A 9,721-nucleotide genomic window follows, 5' to 3' on the forward strand; every position below is an offset into this window, starting at 1 on the left:
TTAAGAGATAATGGATAAATAACTTGGCATAAAGAAAACATGTAAGATAGAAACTAAAGAGTATATTAAACTCAAAACCCCCTAAAAACATGTAAACTAACACTATGTTCTTACAATGAACCTAAGAGGAACTCGGTTTACTCAAGAACTCATGTTTCTAGCCAATATACAACACAAGTGGAACCTTCACTTGTGAAGTCAAGTTTCGGTTTGCCTCAAGTAGGGAGAGCAATTTGGTGTTTCAAATGGTTTCAAGAACTTACATCAATAAAAAAACTAAGTAAAAATAAGACTAAATGGCCTATTTATAATCTATTATAACATAAAGTGTCCAAAATGCCCTTAATGAGGGTGGCACAGCCATGGAGTGTATTTTTAGCATGTAAAATTCCTCAAACACCCCTTAGTGAGAAAAGTTACCTTTTACTAAGTCCAACATTCCAAGACCGTGGTACTTCAAGCTTCACAACTTCCGCAAGCCAAGCTACCTTCCACACACGCCTTTGCCTCATGGACTGTCCAAAATGGTCCCCCTATGTAGCTCTTTTCTCCTTAATGTGACCATAATTAGGTTCTCCATGAGTTGGCCTCGCATGATGTCATCGCAGGCTATGATGGAAATTTAGATCGTATTAATTACCATGTACAATTACAGAAGATAGCGTAAATAAAGGTATGATAAGTTCATATGGAAATTCAAATGCAACATAAACACAATAAGGTAAGTGCAATGCATAAGGTAATAATGATAATGATGATGTATGAGGTTGTCGGATGTAATACCCCAAACATCCAAGCACTAACCCCTATATAAAGATAGACCACTAAGTTAGCTTTCTAGTTCTTCAAGTATCACCTTAATCCAATGTCGTGGGAAAAGTTAGGGAAAATTTCCCTTAAGAGCCTAGCACATTACTGTGAAAACGACTCAGGTAATGATTTACCATTAATGATGAGTCATCATAAGTGAGTTGTTGTCACTCTAGTTAAGTCCTCAAGTTTGAGTCCACTGCCTAGGATTATATATTATGACTCATAATCAGTGGCTATGAGTCATATGGAGGGACTCGTAAATGCAACAGTGTGCTACCCAAGACCCCCTTCAATGGTTACGAGTCTAGCATATGACTCATAGTGAGATGTTATGATTAGTATTATGAACTCATAGCCTGACCAGTAAGGAATCCATGAAAAAAACTTCTGACTACATTTCCACCCTATGACTCATAGTCAGTCCAAATGAGTCATAAGTTATTATATTGTAGTCAAGACAGTTAAGGCCCCAAACTCAAAGTTCCAATGTACAACTCAGAATATGACTCATAACTAGACATGAATAGTCATAGGATAAATAGTGACGATTGAGAACCCAATTTTCTGCATGATTTTCAAGGGCTTTTATGTCATTTTCCACTCTCTTAAAAGCCAAACCCATGTCATTTTTGCTTCCCGAGAGGTAGTATTAAAGGGCCCAAAGCCTTAATTCATAACATAGTGATTAATTTCACCTAAGATAAATCAAAGAGTTGATTTTTTTCTTTCTCAAGATAAAACTAGAGTTCTTTAAGCAAGTCTAATTTTCAAGAATATTTCATTAAGTCTTCTACTTAGGTATGCGGGATATCCATTAGTGGGTCCTTTTCACCCATTGAGTCCCAAGAAATCTTTAAACTTCAAGTGTAAAACTCTTTTCTCTTTTATAAGGTTCCAAGTTAACCATGAATCTTATGAATCTCCTCTCAGTTGTTTTGAATTATAAACCAAGAAAATATATTCCCTTATGATAATTGTATTTCCATATGTTTGATCATGCAAATGTCTATATCATGATTAGTTATTGAAATATGAGGTGTTATTCATGATTTTCCCATACTATGGATTGTTTAATATTTGCCAAAATTAGTTACAATAGATAGTGATAGTGGGTTATGAACACCTAATATCTAGATGTTCACACATGTCATAGTTTTCATGTTACAAGACATTTATACCATGCTTGCATTGACAAATTTGTAGAATTATCATAATGAGCATTTGCCAGTACCAGATCATGTCTAATGAATAAGAATAACAGTGTCATTTAGTTGGGAGTAATACTTAGAACCCAATGAACATAGGGAATGATGGCTCCCTCCGTCAGTCAGGCATTAGTCGTTAGTAGCAGCCCTAAGTTCCAGACCTACGGTACCACCATAGATTTTGATGGGTCCCTCATTAATAGAGGAATGAAAACTTTATACTTTAGGACATCATATTAGTGGATCTACGCCAGCCAGTATTAGTACCCTTTGCAAGGTACTAACATCCAACCAACTGGGGTTACTAGTTGGACCCCGGTTTTTCTCAAATTGGGGTATGTCAGTTATAGTTAGCTCCCATAGTCTCAATTTAGTATTAAGGTTATACCAGTTTAGGTTTACATGACAAAGTGTCCAGTCTATCAGTTATTCAATTAATCAATTTTATAGATTAATACAACACATTCTTTACTTGGTCTTGGATTTGATTAATATATTCATATATTCATGTTTAGTACCATTACATATGTACATATAAACTATTCTTTATCTCATATACCAGTATATTTAAAGTACTAATCGCATACTCTCTTTTGTACTATGTTGTCTTATAATATAGGTTCGGTTGCTCAGTTCCCCAATCATATTTAGACTGTTTGTGTGCCACTCAGAAGCAGTTGGGGTGAGTCTTTATCTTTTGAGGAAAATTTATCCGTAGTAACTTTTAGTAAATTTTAGTACAGTTAGTTGAGGGTTTGTCCCATCAACTCCTTATGTTAGAGGCTTTTAGATAGTTAGACTTGATTTTAATTTTATAAGATGTTCAAATATATTTAGTAATTATCTATTTTATATCTATTAGTTCTCTCTAATTTAGCTTCTATATATTATATTATGTTATTATTGTTATCATTTCTAACAAAAGGTACCAGACCATGGGTTAGCATAGATCACTTATGACTCTAAGCATCGTGTTATGACTAGGGGGTAGTCTTTGGTCATGACAAACTTGGTATCAAAGCACAAGTTTTAAAGTGTCCTAGGGTATCTAAAAGCTGCATTAAGTAAAGTCTTGTTCAAGGGTGTAAAGCGCTCCACACTTATGGGTGTGAGGCTATGAGACATTTTAGAAAAGTTTTCCCTTCTTTCAATGTTCATGTCTTGAAATAAAGCATGGTCTCTATTGAATTTCCTTTTCTAACTCACCCTCATCCATTTTTAGAAAATGCTTCCTAGAAGGAATAATTAAAGGATAAACGAGGACCAACTCGCACCCCCACCTGTTTAGGAAGACCCTCTAAATGAATATGTCTTTCATGTTGAATTAAGGGTCGCTTTCACAATTTTAGCCTAGTCTATGGCTTCCTAGAATAAATAGTGGGCTGTTTCCCCTACTAATCTAGCAGTGATAGGAAGCAACCAGAAATCAAGATTTCACTCGGATGAATCCTCCAATATTCTCTGGATCTAAGTTTGAGGATGACCCATAAGAGTTTTTAGATTATGTATAGATAGTGACTGACATCATAGGTGTTACTTTCAGTAAAAGTGTTGACTTAGCTGCTTACCATTTGCAAAGGGTAGCTCATACTTGGGTTAAGCAATAAAAAGAGGATAGAGGTGCCAATGTAGGGCCTATAGAGTGGGATCAGTTTGCTACTACTTTCTTGGATAGGTTCTTACTACTTAAATTGAGGGAGGTCAAGGTGCAAGAGTTTATAAATTTAAAGTAAGGTAACATGAGTGTGAAAAAGTATTCACTCAAGTTCTATGCTTCGACTATAGTGGTTGATTCCAGGTCCCAAATAAGTAAGTTTGTGTCTGAAGTATTTGAGGATATGGTAAAATAGTGCCAAACAACTATGCTAATTAAGGAGATGGACTGCTCTAGAAAGATGATTCATGCCCAACAGATTATTAAAAGAATCTCAAAGAAAAGGATTGATAAAATAAGAGGGCCAGAACTAGTAGCTTTAATTTCTAACAACAAAGGTCTAATGGTGGAAATAGTTCTCAGTTTTGTTAGAAATCTTTAGTCCTATCCCCATCTTCTGCCAGTGCTCTAGTACCTAAGTTTCAACTAGATACTCATGATAGGGCACCAGGATCTAAGTCCCATGGTAGTGTGAACAATGTCCATACAAATCCAGTCTACAAGAGGTGTGGTAAAAAATATAAGGGTGAGTGTATGGTCAGAAGCAATATATGTTTTAGGTGTTGCAAGACATGCCACAAGATAAGGGATTAAACACCGGGTATGTGTAAGGGTAAGAATAATCATCAGTAGCAATAGGTCACCATATTCAGCAAGGTGCCACTTTTAGTAAAACCAGTGGAAAGTGCTAGAATAGACTCTATGCCCTTTAGATTTGACAAGATAAAAAAGATTCTACTGATGTAGTTACTAGTATGTTACAAGTCTTCCACCTTCATGTTTATGCATTATTATACCCCGAAGCCACACTATCTGTCATGCCTCAAATCCTATTGGGGCGGACTGGCACCCGTAATCGAGGAGGCCCGGGAGAACCAGCTCATAACCTTATACTCCCATGCATACCTCTATGACAACCCAAAATTCAGATAACATTATGTCGCATTTAAAAGGAAATAATCACCAGTATTAGCTCGAGCACACATATATATGTATATACAATACTTGGCCGTTGAAGCCATCACGCCTATTAACAAAACACCACCTTGACTGTACATTAGGTCTACAAAGTCGCTAGACAATACACAGAGTTTAACTAAGGTCGGGACATATCCCGCCATATAACTAACTTCTATACAATACCAAAAGTGATTGGCTATGACACGAAAAGCCCTGAAGCAAATTGGAGCTCACCAAAAGCAGCTGGATATCCTGGCTTCTACTTGTGCGGTGTATGAGCTGAGGTACCTGTGCCTACAACATAAAATGCAGGTACCCCGTGGGGGATGTCAGTATAAAATATGTACTGAGTATGTAAAGCTATAAATAATCACATATGATATAGGAGCTCAATAGAAATAAAAAATAAGTGAATAAATCGTAATAGGAGTGGACCACATTTACTAGAACTTGTGAAAACCTGTACATTGTATTTATTCAATCACTTTACCTTCGTTCTTATCATCTTTGTAATCTTTACTATACTGTACTGTGACCATTACATTGCCTCCAGTACATATCAACTGGGATCGACCCATGATAGGCTTATGCACCTGGGATACCACCCATAAACACATAAATAGGGATCAACTCATGATAGGCTTATTCCCCTGGAATACCATCCGATAAGAGAGAACTTCCATCACTTAGTTCAATTAATCTTTGAGTTTGTTATTTCGGTCGCCACCGCATTTTTGATACTTTGAAACAATGATACATCAATAAGAGACATATAAATATACCATCAATGCAATAACAATGAAGTAAGAACTCATTCTCACATCAATGAAATGTTTTGGAGTCATCAATGCCATAACAATGAAGTAGGAACTTATTGGTATATCAATGAAACGTTTTGGAGTCATTAATAGCACATAGATCTTGTTTGAGTAACCAGATACCTTCTGAAATTCATTAGTGCAATAAAAATGTAAGATTTGGAAAACAAGTAAGTATTGGAATTTCTTGACATCTTGTAGGGTGGAAACAAGTTCATTGGTAACGTAGGACATCATATATAACCATTATGTATCACATGTTACTGAATAACTTTGGAAACGTTCTTAATAGAACAATTTTTCACTTTCATGCCAAAGATATGGTATAGAGTTTGCTTTATATACCTGACTGTCAACCTTCAATACTAGTCCCAAATGTACTTCCTATCTTTTTGGATTACTTATCTACAATGAACATATATAGCAATCTAGCATTAGCAACCAAACGTCACAATTCAATTATTTGAATTCACCAAACTAGTGGTTAAGTAGTAAGCCTTAATTACACCATAAAGGGTGTCACTTTAACCCTTTTATACTCCAATTACATTCACATGCCATGCATATTCATACAATATCCTCCAATATCAAGTTTGGATTCATTTATCCTTCCAACCAATCCATTAAACCAAATTGAGCCATAGACATAACTAATCATCAATTCAATAATATATCACCATATCCACTTTACATAACTCAATTACCATATCTACCTTCCACAATTCAATACAACCAAACCATGCAAAATAGTCTGTAACCCTATTTCCATCACCTTTCAATAACAACCAATACATATAATTCTCTATCACACATATACATATGGAAAAGAATAAAGGAAAACAATATTCATACCTTAGAATTCACCTCTTGATTATGAAATCCTGTTTGCACAAATAATAGGTGCCGTTTAAAGCTCTCAAGATGACAAATGCAGTTATCGAATTACTTTGAAATTTCTACGGTTGAATCAAAAGTAATTAAAGGTCAAATTTGGCTAGGGTTTGTTCTTCCTCAATGATTGATGATGAAAATGAGTTTTTAAACTCATATACATGTATATATACACACATTCCCGTCCATAATATAATGGGACATGACCAAAATGCCTTTAAAATTTAAATAATGTCAAATCTGTCCTTTGGTGGACTGTTTTGATAAGCTAAAGTAGATCGACCATAACTCTTTAATTCGATATCGGATTCAGGTGAAATTGGTATCGTTGGAAGTATAATTAAAAGGGCTTTCATTTTATTTAAAGTAGTCCACCCAGTTCATCTTGTACAAGGAGTTATGGTCGTTTGGAGTTGACCCTAAAAATCTATTTTGATAGGTTGAAGTAAAACGAGTATAACTCCTTACTCAGACTTTGGATTTGGATAAAACTAATTGAATTGGAAATAAGACTCAAAGATATTTCTTTTCATAGGTTGCATCTCTCCCAGTTCATTATATTAAGGAATTTATGATCGTTCGAAGTTGACACAAAAATTTAGCTGGCCTCAGTAGTTTGTGAGCAGGAAATTTTCCTGCACATTTACTATTCCCAAATATCCCGGCCACCATTTTATAGTTTCAAATGTGCTCGATTATATCCGAAACCTATCCGTTTTTGGAAATATTTATATCGTTGGTAAGCTTATTCAATAAACTTTGCATGGAACCATTGACAGGCAAATTTCGGTTTAAATAAAATAAAAAAATTAATTCCATATAAATAAGACCAATACATGTACTTGAATACGCCAATACATGTACTTGAATACGGGGTGTTACATCCTTCCCCCCTTTAGGACATTCTTCCTCGAATGTTAGTGTAGTTATTCAACCGAAACAAGTTCAAGTCCATCATTAATATTCACATCATCACATAAATACTATGCATATATAAAAAAACTTACTTGTTAATGTTCTAACTCTGTTTCTTGAACTTTCTCTTCATCTTTGAACAAATGAGGGTACTTAGATTTCATTGCTTCCTCAGCTTCCTATGTACTATCTTCCCTTTGATGATTTCTCCAATGTACTTTCACAGATGCTATCTATTTATTTCTCATCTTCTTAACTTGGCAATCTAGAATAGCAATAGGCACTTCCTCATAGGTAAGATCTTTCACAACTTTCACATCCTCAGTAGAAGTGATATGTGATGGATCTCCGATGCACTTTCGAAGCATTGACACATGAAATACCGGATGTACTGATGAGAGCTCTTGGGGTAGCTCTAATTCATATGCAACTTGTCCAAACCTTCGAGTGATCTTATAACAGCCTATATAACGTGGACTGAACTTCCCTTTCTTGCCAAATCTCATTACCCTTTTCATTGGTGATACCTTCAAAAATACCCAATCACCTATAGAAAACTCTAGCCTTCTCTTTCTACTATTCGCATATGACTTGTGTTGACTTTGGGATGTTTTCAGTCGTTGCTGAATTACTTTAACCTTCTCTATGTCTTTATAAACAAGATCCGGTCCAAACAAAAGAGTTTCACCCACTTCGAACCATCCTATTGGTGATCTACACTTCCTTCCATATAAAGCTTCATATGGTGCCATTTTGATACTTGAATGATAGCTATTATTGTAGGCAAACTCAATAAGAGGTAAATGATCATCCCAATTGCCCTTAAAATCTATTACACAAGCTCGTAGCATATCTTCAAGTGTTTGCATGGTACGTTCTGCTTGTCCATCTGTTTGAGGGTGAAAAGTTGTACTCAACTTCATTTGTGTTCCCAAACACCTCTAAAAAGACTTCTAAAAGTTTGCGGTAAATTGTGTTCCCCGATATGATATAATAGAAATTGGCACTCCATGTAATCAGACTATCTCTTTAATTTACAGCTTCGCATACTCTTCAACTGTGTAAGCGGTCCTAACTGGTAGGAAATATGCAGATTTGGTAAGCCTATCAATAATCACCCATATAGAATCGAACTTCCGGGATGTACGAGGCAAACCAATAAAGAAATCCATGTTGATCATGTCCCACTTCCAGCTTGGAAGATCAATGCATTGCATATAACCTCCGGGTTTTTGGTGCTCAACTTTAACTTTTTGATAATTTGGACATTCAGCTACAAATTTTGCAATGCTCTTCTTCATGTCATTCCACCAATACATTCTTTCAAATCTTGATACATTTTGGTTGATCCTGGATGAATGGAATACCTTGAACAATGTGCCTCTGTCATAATCTTCTTTCTTAGCCCGTCTATATCCGACACACACAATCGGTTTTGGCACTGAAGTACTCCTTCTCACATAAGCTCAAATGCCTTGGTTGCACCACTCTAAACGTTCATATTGCTTCTCTTTCACTTCAGCTACTAATGAAGATTCCGCAGTATTATGTATGATAAACTCTTTATCTGGAGTTTTAAGAAGGCGAACTCCCAAACTGGCTAACTGGTGAAGATCTTTAATTATCCCATGCCTTTCTATAGGCACCATCATAGCCTTACGACTTAACGTATCAGCTACCATATTTTCTTTCCCTGGATGGTACAAGATATCAACATCATAGTCCTTTAATAGTTCAAGCTATCTTCGCTGCCTTAAATTTAGATCCTTCTGATTAAAAATATATTGCAAGCTCTTATGGTCAGTATATATATTAACATGAACCCCATATAAGTAGTGGCGCCATATCTTTAAAGAAAAAATAACTGCTGCCAGCTCAAAATCGTGTGTAGGATAATTTTTCTCATGTGGCCACAATTGTCTAGAAGCATATGCTATTACCTTACCATGCTGCATCAATACACATCCTAAACCTATTCTGGAAGCATCACAATACACTGTATACCCTTCGATGCCTTCTGGAAGTACCAACAAGGGTGTAGAAATCAACTTGTTCTTTAAATCTTGAAAACTCTTCTCACAGGCATCATTCTATTGGAATTTGGATGATTTATGGGTTAGCTTGGTTAAGGGTGCTGAAATGGAAGAAAAACCTTCAACAAACCTTCTATAATAACCGGCCAACCCGAGAAAACTATGAATCTTCGTAGGCATTGTGGGCCTTGGCCAATTCTTCACAGCTTTTATCTTTTGAGCATCAACCTTTATCCCTTCACTAGATACAATATGACCCAAAAATGCCATCGACTTTAACCAAAACTCACATTTAGAGAACTTTGCATAAACCTTACAATCACGAAGAGTCTGTAATGCCTGTCGTAAGTGATTGGCATGGTCCTCTTCTAATCTAGAATAAACTAGAATATTATCTATAAAAACTATCACAAATACATCCAGGAATGGCTT

Source organism: Capsicum annuum, chromosome 9, assembly GCF_002878395.1.
Source record: "Capsicum annuum cultivar UCD-10X-F1 chromosome 9, UCD10Xv1.1, whole genome shotgun sequence".
NCBI lineage: Eukaryota > Viridiplantae > Streptophyta > Magnoliopsida > Solanales > Solanaceae > Capsicum > Capsicum annuum.